At 39.5% G+C, this 10,614-nt stretch overlaps 1 pseudogene across 1 annotated transcript; it reads left to right on the forward strand.

Moving 5' to 3' along the window:
- Positions 1 to 6,563: 6,563 nt before the first annotated feature.
- Positions 6,564 to 7,998, forward strand: LOC308642898 (heterogeneous nuclear ribonucleoprotein C-like; annotated as a pseudogene). The gene is made up of 2 exons (XR_014024389.1): positions 6,564 to 7,042; positions 7,082 to 7,998. The product of XR_014024389.1 is annotated as a heterogeneous nuclear ribonucleoprotein C-like (transcript).
- Positions 7,999 to 10,614: the final 2,616 nt, after the last annotated feature.

Raw genomic sequence — 10,614 nt, forward strand, 5'->3', positions numbered from 1 at the left:
AATTTCTGCACAGAATACTTCTGGATCATTACCAGCTCCTACATTTTCCTATTTAGCATGCACACAGGCAGATGGTGTACTATCCCCATTCTGTACACCTTGTTCTAGGAGGTTTTTGGTGATGGGGGGGGGGGTTGTTTTTTGGTTGTTTTGGTTTTGGTTTTGGTTTGTGGTTTTGTTTTGTTTTTGTTTTTCCCATTGAAGTTACACAATGATAATATTCAAAGCCAGGAGACTATTTAATGCACTGCTTTGGCCAGGCATCAGAAACTACAAACCAAATATAAGCTACTCTTATATTGAGTTTAGGACATCTTGAACAGCTCATTTTTTCTGATAGCAAGCACTGCAATTTTGATAGCTGCCACTTAAACTTTTCCTGGTGTGAAAGAACTGAAGAGATTTTGCAGATTTGTCTCTTCCTGTCCCTTCCTTGATAGTACTACATTACATTTTATCTAGGACCTCTAGTCACCTAATGCTGAACACTCAAATTTAGCCAACATTTATCTAGCCAACACCAGAACTTTACACATTTTATTTACCCATCACCCCCTAAGAAGATCAGAAAAAGTCCAAGGTCAGCGGCATCCTAGGATGCTAATCCAGTTATTCCATCTCTTAAATCCATTCTGTTTTCCCAGACTTCTTTTGAATCTGTTATTGGAGACATAAAGATGGAGATTTGGCCAAAGGGAAAGAGAAACATAACTCCTCTCGCCTCACCAGAGTCTCCCCTGCACCCTTGTCCAGTTCTCACAACAACATAAAATTCTCAGTGTGCCACAGTATATTAGACCTCTGCTTCCTTTCATTCATGCTGCTTCCTCTCCCCTCTGACTTTTCTACTATCATCTGATTGTGCATACTTCAAGATGTGACTCACTAGTAGAGTGCTTGCCTGGCATGCACAAGGCCCTAGGTACCATCCCCACTACAAAAAATAAGGTAATGGTCCTAAAGGAAGGTACAATGGTACATGCCTATAATCCCTGAAATTTAGAAGGCTGAGGCAGAAGAATTGCAAGTTTGAGGCCAGCCCCAGCAATTTAGCAAGACCCTGTCCCAAAAATTAAAAAGGGCTGAGGGATGTAGCTCAGTAGTAGAGCACCCCTGGGTTCAGTCCTTAGTACAAAAAAGGGAAAAGAATTTTGGGACCCTGGAGTCATACAGCCTGGTTGGAAATCCTACCTCCATTTTTTTTTTAATATTTTTTAGTTGTTGATGGGCCTTTATTTTTTATTTATTTGTATGTGGTGCTGAGAATCGAACCCAAGTGTGTCACGCATGCTAAGCAAGTGCGCTACCACTGAGCCACAGCCCCAGACCCCCTACCTCCATTTTAAAGAATTATTTAACCATCCTTTGCCTCAGTGTTGTTCTCTCTCTCTCTCTCTTTTGGTGATAGGGGGTGCCAGGGATTGAACTCAGGGGCACTAAACCACTGAGCCACATCCCTAGCCCTATTTTGTATTTTATTTAGAGGCAGGGACTCACTGAGTTGCTTAGCACCTCACTAAGTTGCTTAGGCTGGCTTTGAACTTGCAATCCTCCTATCTCAGCCTCCCAAGCCACTGGGATTACAGGTGTCACCGCACCTGTAATCATCATCTCTTGAATTGAGAAGTGATTTAAAACATAGCCTGAAGCATTGTATTATATATGTGTATATATTATATATATATAATATATATGGAAGATTCCCTCTCTCTCTCTCTCTCTCTCTCTCTCTCTCTATATATATATATATATATATATATATATATATATATATACACACACACACACACACACACACCTGTTGCTACCTACATGAATCTTTTCTCTTCCCTTCTCCCCCAAAATTGAGTGTCCCCACCCAGTGTTCCCACTGCCAGGGATCTGCTTCTACCATTAACAACTGTAGTACTTGAGTGTGTTTTTTTAACCTGCTTTCCCCAGGAATCCAAACTTGTATTGTTAGTCCCATTGTTTGGCACAGTTGAAAGGGCAAGCACACCACACAGAGCATGATTAAAACCTAAATGTTACTAGTGCAAGCATTGGCACAAAGGACCAGTGTAACTCCACACATTTTCGCCAATTGTATAAGCCAAAAATTTTTTTTTTGAGTGGAAGATTAATTCGACTACTCTCAAAGCCAAATTTAATAGGCTTTGCATGTAGTTACTGTAAAAGTGATGTGATGACAGAACTGAAAGAACTCATCTGGTGCAGGGGTTTCTAGAATGGAGGGTTGAGCACTGGAGGGTTGTTTTCAAAGTTACCTCAGAGCCTCTGGGTTCCATCCCACCTTCCACCAAATAAATAATGTTTTGATCTATTTTACCTATTAGGTTATATTTACATTTTCCTTTGACATCAGGGTTCAGATTCCAAAAATAGTCTTTAAACAGAATAACCCCTTCCACTATCAGGAGGAAAATGGCTCTGGAGATAGAAATACTGACTGGTGCCAGCATAGACTGGAACCCAGACTTCCTGCCTACCACCCAGTACATTTTCCAGGTACTATATTTTAGATTTATGAATGTTTTGAAGTTTTATAGACATGCAGGTGATTTTCAACAACAAATTCATATGTTTCAGAAGTTAGTAATAAATAGAAGTACAAGAAAATTCATAATATGACTGTGCATGGTGGTGCATGCCTGTAATCCCAGCAGCCCAGGAGGCTAAGACTGGAGGATTGTGAGTTTAAAGCCAGCCTCAGCAAAAGTGAGGTTAAGCAACTCAGTGAGATCCTGTCTCTAAATAAAATACTGAAAAAAGGGGCTGGGGATGTGGCTCAAGCGGTAGCGCACTTGCTAAGACTGGAGGATTGTGAGTTTAAAGCCAGCCTCAGCAAAAGTGAGGTTAAGCAACTCAGTGAGATCCTGTCTCTAAATAAAATACTGAAAAAAGGGGCTGGGGATGTGGCTCAAGCGGTAGCGCACTTGCCTGGCATGCGTGTGGCCCGGGTTCGATCCTCAGCACCACATACAAACAAAGATGTTGTGTCCTCCGAAAACTAAAAAATAAATATTAAAAAATTCTCTCTCTGTCCCTCTCTCACTCTCTCTTTAAAAAAAAAATTTTTTTTTAAATACTGAAAAAATGCTTTGTTCTTCAGTAGCTTAATAAAATTATACTTCCAGCATGACCATGGTAAAAATAGCTTTTGGCCCCTCTATCCCTTTGTGCTTCAGAGAAATAGGCTACTGTACTAATGGCAGCTAAGACTATTTTTTAAATCTTAAGAACTTGAATCAATCTAGGCACAGTGGCTGTGTCTGTAATCCCAGTGGCTCAGGAGGCTGAGGCAGAAGGATCACAAGTTCAAAGCCAGCCTCAGCAAAAGCGAGGCACTAAGCAACTCAGTAAGACTCTGTCTCTAATAAAATACAAAATAGGGCTGGGGATGTGGCTCAGTGGTTGAGTGCCCCTGAGTTCAATCCCTAGTACCAAAAAAATAAAATAAAAACTTTAATGAATATAGCCATTAGTTTCTCACAATTAGGTTCTATATTCAACATCTGCATTTTATTATGAGATCAATAGCAGTGCTATTTTTTTTCAAACTTAGGAGTAAGAAATAAAACCAATATACTTGTATATATACAACCATTCTTCAAAAAGACAGGACCAGGAGCTGGGATTGTAGCTCAGTGGTACAGCGCTTTCCTCTCATGTGTGAGGCACTGGGTTCAATCCTCAACACCACATAAATAAATAAAATAAAGGTACTGTGTCCATCAACAACTAAAGGCTATGGATTCTATTCCCAATGCCACACAAGAAAAGACAGGACCGTCATATATACTTATGTACAGTGGTATATATGAATTAAAAAAAAAAAGAGTCAATCTTACAAAGGCTCTCAAAAGAGTTCCTCAGTGGTTTTATTTTTTACAGTTGTTCTGACAAAGAATAAATGGCTAATTAAGCAGTATCCATCACCTCTTAAACCCTTCCAATATATGCAGATATTTATTAAGGTACTCTTTTTAATAAATATTTTTTTAGTTGTCAATGGACCTTTATTTATTTATATGTGGTGCTGAGAATCGAACCCTATGCCTCACACATGCTTGGCAAGTGCTCTACCACTGAGCCATGCCCCAGCCCCAAGGTATTCTTTTTTAAAAAATTTTTTTAGTTGTAGTTGGACACAATACCTTTATTTTATTTACTTATTTTTAGGTAGTGCTGAGGATCGAACCCAATGCTGCACACGCACTAGGCGGGTGCTCTACCGCTAAGCCACAACCCTGTTAAGGTATTATTATTATTATTATTTCGATATTCTTTTAGTTGTAGATGGGCCTTTATTTTAAATATTTATTTATTTTTATGTGGTGCTGAGGATTAAACCCAATGCCTCACACATGCAAAGCAAATGCTCTACCACTGAGCTACAGCCCCAGCCTCCCTGTTAAGGTATACTTGATGATTAATATTTTTCTTCTTCTGACACACCTGTTTGGTTTTGGAGCAATACATAATGAGGTTCTATTCCCATTTTCATGACAACCCATTTGACTGATTCAAAAAGGGAAGATACCATATTGTGTCCATTTCTATTGAGTATCTACTAAGTGCCAAGTCTTGTGCTATCTGTTACCTTTTGTGTGTGTGTGTGTGTGTGTGTGTTTGTGGTGCTGGGGATTGAACCCAGGGCCTTGTGCATGTAAGGCAAGCACTCTACCGACTGAGCTGTATCCCCAGCCCATGTAACCTCTTTTAATCCTTCCTAAAACTGCAAATCAAGTTTATTCATTATTTAGTGTTATGTACTGTGGTAGATGCTAGAAACCAAAGGTAAGTAAGAAAGATATATTCCTGCCCACAAGGAAGTTTTTTAGTGAGTAGAGGGTCCTAAGAGCCAGGAAGAGAGGTACAATTTTAAGATTAGTTTTATATACTGAAGTAAAACTCAAAAGGTGCCCAAAGTTGGATGGGAAAGGTGCCATCCAGTTCTATACCAAAAGGCAACCACTGGGGCTGGGGTCTGTAGCTCAGTGGTAGAGCTCTTGTCTAGCACATGTGAAGCACTGGGTTCAATCCTCAGCACCACATAAAAATTAATTAATTAAATAAAGGTATTATGTCCATCTACAACTAAAAAAAATAAAATATTTGTAAAAAAGGGAACCATTTGCCAGGCACGGTGGTGCACACCTGTAATCCCAGCAGCTCAGGAGGCTGAGGTAGGAGAATCACAAATTCAAAGCCAGCCTCAGCAACTTCGAGGTACTAAGCAACTCAGTGAGACCCTGTCTCTAAAATAAAATACAAAATAGGACTGGGATGTGGCTCAGTGGTCAAGTGCCCCTGAGTTCAATCCCCAGTACCAAAAAAAAAAAAAAGGCAACCATTGTTACCAATTTCTTTTTTTTTTTCCTTGAGTGCTGTGACCTTATTTTTTTTATTTTATTTTAATTTTTTTTATTGGTTGTTCACAACATTACAAAGCTCTTGACATATTTCATACATTAGATTGAAGTGGGTTATGAACTCCCAATTTGTTACCAATTTCTTGTAATCATTACAGAGGTACCAGAGATTTTCTATGCTTGGAGAATACACACACACACACAAACGATAACATTAAGCACACCATTTTGACTTCACTTTTTGTGTATAGTGTATTTGGGGATTCATCCTATAAAATTGCATTATTTTAACATCTGCATAGTATCTGTGTTAATGATTTATTTCTAAGTAACAGTGACTAGAAACAATACATTTATTATCTCACAATTTCTGTAGGTCAGGAGTCCAGGCACAGCTTATCTGGGTCTTCTACTTCAGGATCTCTCAAAAAGTTGCAATTAAGGTGCCACCTGGAGCTGTGGCAGTTACCTGAAGGTTTGACTATAGAAGATTCTGCTTCTACACTTGCATGGCTATTGACAGAATTCAGTTCTTTAGGGTTGAGGACTGAGAGCCTCAAGTTTCTTTCTGCCTGTTGGGTGGATACCACCTTCAATTCCTGGCCTTGAGGTCCTCTCCGTAGAGTCATCACTATTTAGGTGCTAGCTTCATCAAAGTCAGCAAGAGAGACAGCGAGATAGATGTTGTAATTTTACATAATGGAATCATGGAAGTGATATCACCTTTGCCACATTCTGTATGTTAGAAGGAAATCACACATTCCACCCATACTGACATGAATAACAGGAAGCAGAGGTAATTGGGGATCATTTTAGAGTTTGTCTTCTATAAAATCCAGTATATAGATGTTCCCTAATTTGTCCAGATTCCTCTTTTTTATCTTTTTTTATGTATACATTTATTTTTAGTTGTTGATGGATTTCTTTTTTAAAATGCAGTGCTTAGGGGCTAGGATATAGCTTAGTTGGTAGAGTGCTCACTTTGCATGCACAAGGTCCCTGCGTTTAATCCCCAGCACCACCAAATAAATAAATAAATAAACAAATAAATAAATAAATAAATAAAGTGTTGTGCTTAGAATCAAACCCAGTGCCTCACACATGCTAGGCAAGGGCTCTGCCACAGAGCCACAACCCCAGCCCTCAAGATCTCTCTTAATGGATTTTGTGAAGAAACGAAGGCTAAGCGGTTGCGGCCGCCTTGCTGACCTCAAGCAGCCGTCAACTTCTTCATATAGAATCTGGGAGTAGGAGATTCAGAATCGAATCTCTTCTCCCTCCCCTTCCTGTGAGATTTTTTTGATCTTCAGCTACATTCTTCCGCCTTTGTGAGGAACCTTATCAAACACGATGGCTAGCAACGTTACCAACAAGACAGATCCACGCTCCATGAACTCCCGTGTATTCATTGGGAATCTAAACACTCTGGTGGTCAAGAAGTCTGATGTGGAAGCAATCTTCTCCAAGTATGGAAAAATTGTGGGCTGCTCTGTCCATAAGGGCTTTGCCTTCGTCCAGTATGTTAATGAGAAAAATGCCCGGGCTGCTGTAGCAGGAGAGGATGGCAGAATGATTGCTGGCCAGGTTTTAGATATTAATCTGGCTGCAGAGCCAAAAGTGAACAGAGGAAAGGCAGGTGTGAAACGATCTGCAGCGGAGATGTACGGGTCAGTACCAGAACATCCTTCTCCGTCCCCTCTACTCAGCTCCTCTTTTGACTTGGACTATGATTTTCAACGTGATTATTATGACAGGATGTATAGTTACCCAGCACGAGTTCCTCCTCCTCCTCCTATTGCTAGGGCTGTAGTGCCCTCTAAACGCCAGTGTGTTTCAGGAAACACTCCCGAAGGGGCAAAAGTGGCTTCAATTCTAAGAGTGGACAGCGGGGATCTTCTTCCAAGTCTGGAAAGTTGAAAGGAGATGACCCAAATAAAACAAAAAGTGGATTCTCTTCTGGAAAGTCTGGAAAAAATTGAAAAGGAGCAGAGCAAACAAGCAGTAGAGACAAAGAATGATAAGTCGGAAGAGGAGCAGAGCAGCAGCTCCCTGAAGAAAGATGAAACTAATGTGAAGATGGAGTCTGGGGGGGTGCAGATGACTCTGCTGAGGAGGGGGATCTACTGGATGATGATGATAATGAAGATGGGGGATGACCAGCTGAAGTTGATCAAGGATGATGAAAAAGAGGCAGAGGAAGGAGAGGATGACAGAGACAACGCCAATGGCGAGGATGACTCTTCAGCACATAGTGGGGTTTAGAAATCTTACCCATTATTTCTTTACCTAGGCGCTTGTCTTAAGATCAAAATTTCACCAGATCCTCTCCCCTAGTATCTTCAGCACATGCTCACTGTTCTCCCTATCTTTGTCCTTCCCGTGTTCATTAATTCATATTGCCCTGCGCCTAGTCCCATTTTCACTTCCTTTGACGCTCCTAGTAGTTTTGTTAAGTCTTACCCTGTAATTTTTGCTTTTAATTTTGATACCTCTTTATGACTTAACAATAAAAAGGATGTATGGTTTTTATCAACTGTCTCCAGAATAATCTCTTGTTATGCAGGGACTACAGTTCTTTCCATTTATACATGATTTCAGTAGTTGCTTCCCTAACTGCAAAAGCAATCTCATTTTGTTGTAGCACCTGAGAGCAGCTTTGAGTTTTAGAGGTATGTGTGTTATCCCCCACATAATAGTCCTGTGTGGGGCTGTTCAACACAAATGTAACAATGTATTTTTGTGAATGAGAATTGGCATGTTAAATGCATCCTCTAGAAGAATAATTAGTGTAATAGTCTTTATTTGTTTTCTAAAGTTGATACTGTGGGTTATTTTTGTGAACAGCCTGATGTTTGGGACCTTTTTTCTCAAAATAAACAAGTCCTTATTAAACCAGGAATTTGGAGAAAAAAAAACCTGGTTTTTAATTTTTGTATTTTATAATTATTTACTTCAAATTCTTTGTTTTGCAGCAACTTCCACAAAACCCTTAGAATATATTAAATATATTTTTCTTAGAGTATGATCATTATGCATATCAGCATACACTACTCAGATTTCATCAAGATGGATGTTGCATTAAGGAGTTAATTATCTGTGACATGGAATGGAGATTATTTTAATAACTGTTTATAGCCCCAGGTACCTTACCTGGATTCTGAGTCTGTGCCTCAGTGTTATTAAAAATAGAAAAGCTTTCTTTCCTTGTCTTCTGTAGTTTGTGCCTTCCCATATAACTTAGAACATAGTAAAGGTTATACATTTATTTTACTGTAAAAAAGAAAAAAAGATCTCTCTTAATGGACATTTAAGTTGTTTTCAGTGTTTCAAGTACAATAATGATGCAATCAATATTTCATTCTGTATATGTGCAAGGATTGTACATGAAAGATTAAATTTCTGAAAGTGGGATTTCTATGTTGAAGGCTATGTGCAGTTGTTTTTTGTTTTGTTTTGTTTGACTTTGGTTTTGGGTTTCTTGGGGTGTGTGTGTGTTTTGTTTTGTTTTTCCAAAACTGAGGATTGACCAGGAGTGCTTTATACCTAAGCTACATATATCATCAGCCCTTTTATTTTTTATTCTGAGTCTCACTCTGGCTGGCCTTGAATTTGTGATCCTGGGATTACAGGTGTTTTCCACTGATCCTGACTATGTTGTAATCTTTTTTTAATCTTTTTTTTTTTAAGAGAGAGAGAGGGGGAGAGAGAGAGAGAGAGAGAGAGAGAGAGAGAATTTTTAATATTTATTTTTTAGTTCTCGGAGGACACAACATCTTTGTTTGTATGTGGTGCTGAGGATCGAACCTGGGGCGCACGCATGCAAGGCAAGCACGCTACCGCTTGAGCCACATCCCCAGCCCCTATGTTGTAATCTTGATAGATGTTGCCTAATTGGTCACAGAAGGTGCAGTTTATGTTCCACAGGCAATGTATGAGGATGCCTATTTTCCCACACATTTGCCAACTTACTCTTTCATCATTCTTTTTTCTTAAGAGAGAGAGAGAGAGAGAATTTTTTAATATTCATTTTTTAGTTTTCGGCGGACACAACATCTTTGTTTGTATGTGGTGTTGAGGATGGAACCTGGGCCGCACGCATGCCAGGTGAGTGCGTTACCACTTGAGCCACATCCCCAGCCCCTTTTTTTTTTTAATTTAAAGGTTTCCATTGGCTTTTTTTAATATCTTTATTTTTACGTGGTTTGAACCCAGTGCCTCACATGTGCGAGGTGAGCACTCTCACTCTGAGCCACAATCCCAGCCCCCTCATCATTATTTTAGATCTTTGCCAATGATAGGGTAATTTTTTTATCTGCATTTCTCTTCTGTGAGAATGTTAGAATCTTTTCCTATTTTAAACCTTGTTTAAATTATGTTTTTTGGCTCTTTTTTTTTAAAGAGGAGAGAGAGAGAGAATTTTTTAATATTTATTATTTTTTAGTTCTCGGCAGACACAACATCTTTGTTGGTATGTGGTGCTGAGGATCGAACCCGAGCCACACGCATGCCAGGCGATCGCGCTACCGCTTGAGCCACATCCCCAGCCCCTTCTTTGGCTCTTTATTAGAATTTTTATCATATTTAGTTGTAAGTTGGTATATGTTTTTATTTATTTACTTATTTAATTTTGTGTTATGAAGGATTGAACACAGTGGCACTTTACCCCTAAGTTAAATCCCCAACCCATATTAATTTTTGAGACAGGGTCTTACTAAGTTGCTGAGTCTGGCCTTGAACTTGTGTTCCTCCTGTCTCAGTCTCCCAAGTACCCGGAATCATAGGTGTATGCCACCATTCCCAGAAAGTTAGTGTGTGTGTCTGTGTGTGTGTGTGTGTGTGTGTGTGTCTGTGTGTGTGTGTGTTTTAATGTTTTTTGTAGTTGTATATGAAGAAAATGCCTTTTTTTGTTGTTTATTTTTTTGTGGTGCTAAGGGTCAAACCCAGTGCCTCACACATTCTAGGCAAGTGTTCTGCCACTGAGCTACAGCCCCAGCTCTAGTATATATTTTTAAAGATCATTCCAGTTATACCCTATGGAGTTACCTAGGTACAAGATCATGAAGTTCAAAGAAGGGTGGCAGCAGTGTGATAAAGAAGTGGATGGATTCGGATGAGGAATTGACAGGAGGTGGAGATGATGTGACGTGGTGCTCGAGAGTAAGGAAAACATCATAGATGAACTTTACATGTGGAGCATCACACCTGGATGAACAGAGGCACCATGTTCTGAAATGAGAAA

The sequence above is a fragment of the Spermophilus citellus genome, assembly GCF_964194105.1.
Source record: "Spermophilus citellus genome assembly, chromosome: 2".
In the NCBI taxonomy this organism is placed as follows: domain Eukaryota; kingdom Metazoa; phylum Chordata; class Mammalia; order Rodentia; family Sciuridae; genus Spermophilus; species Spermophilus citellus.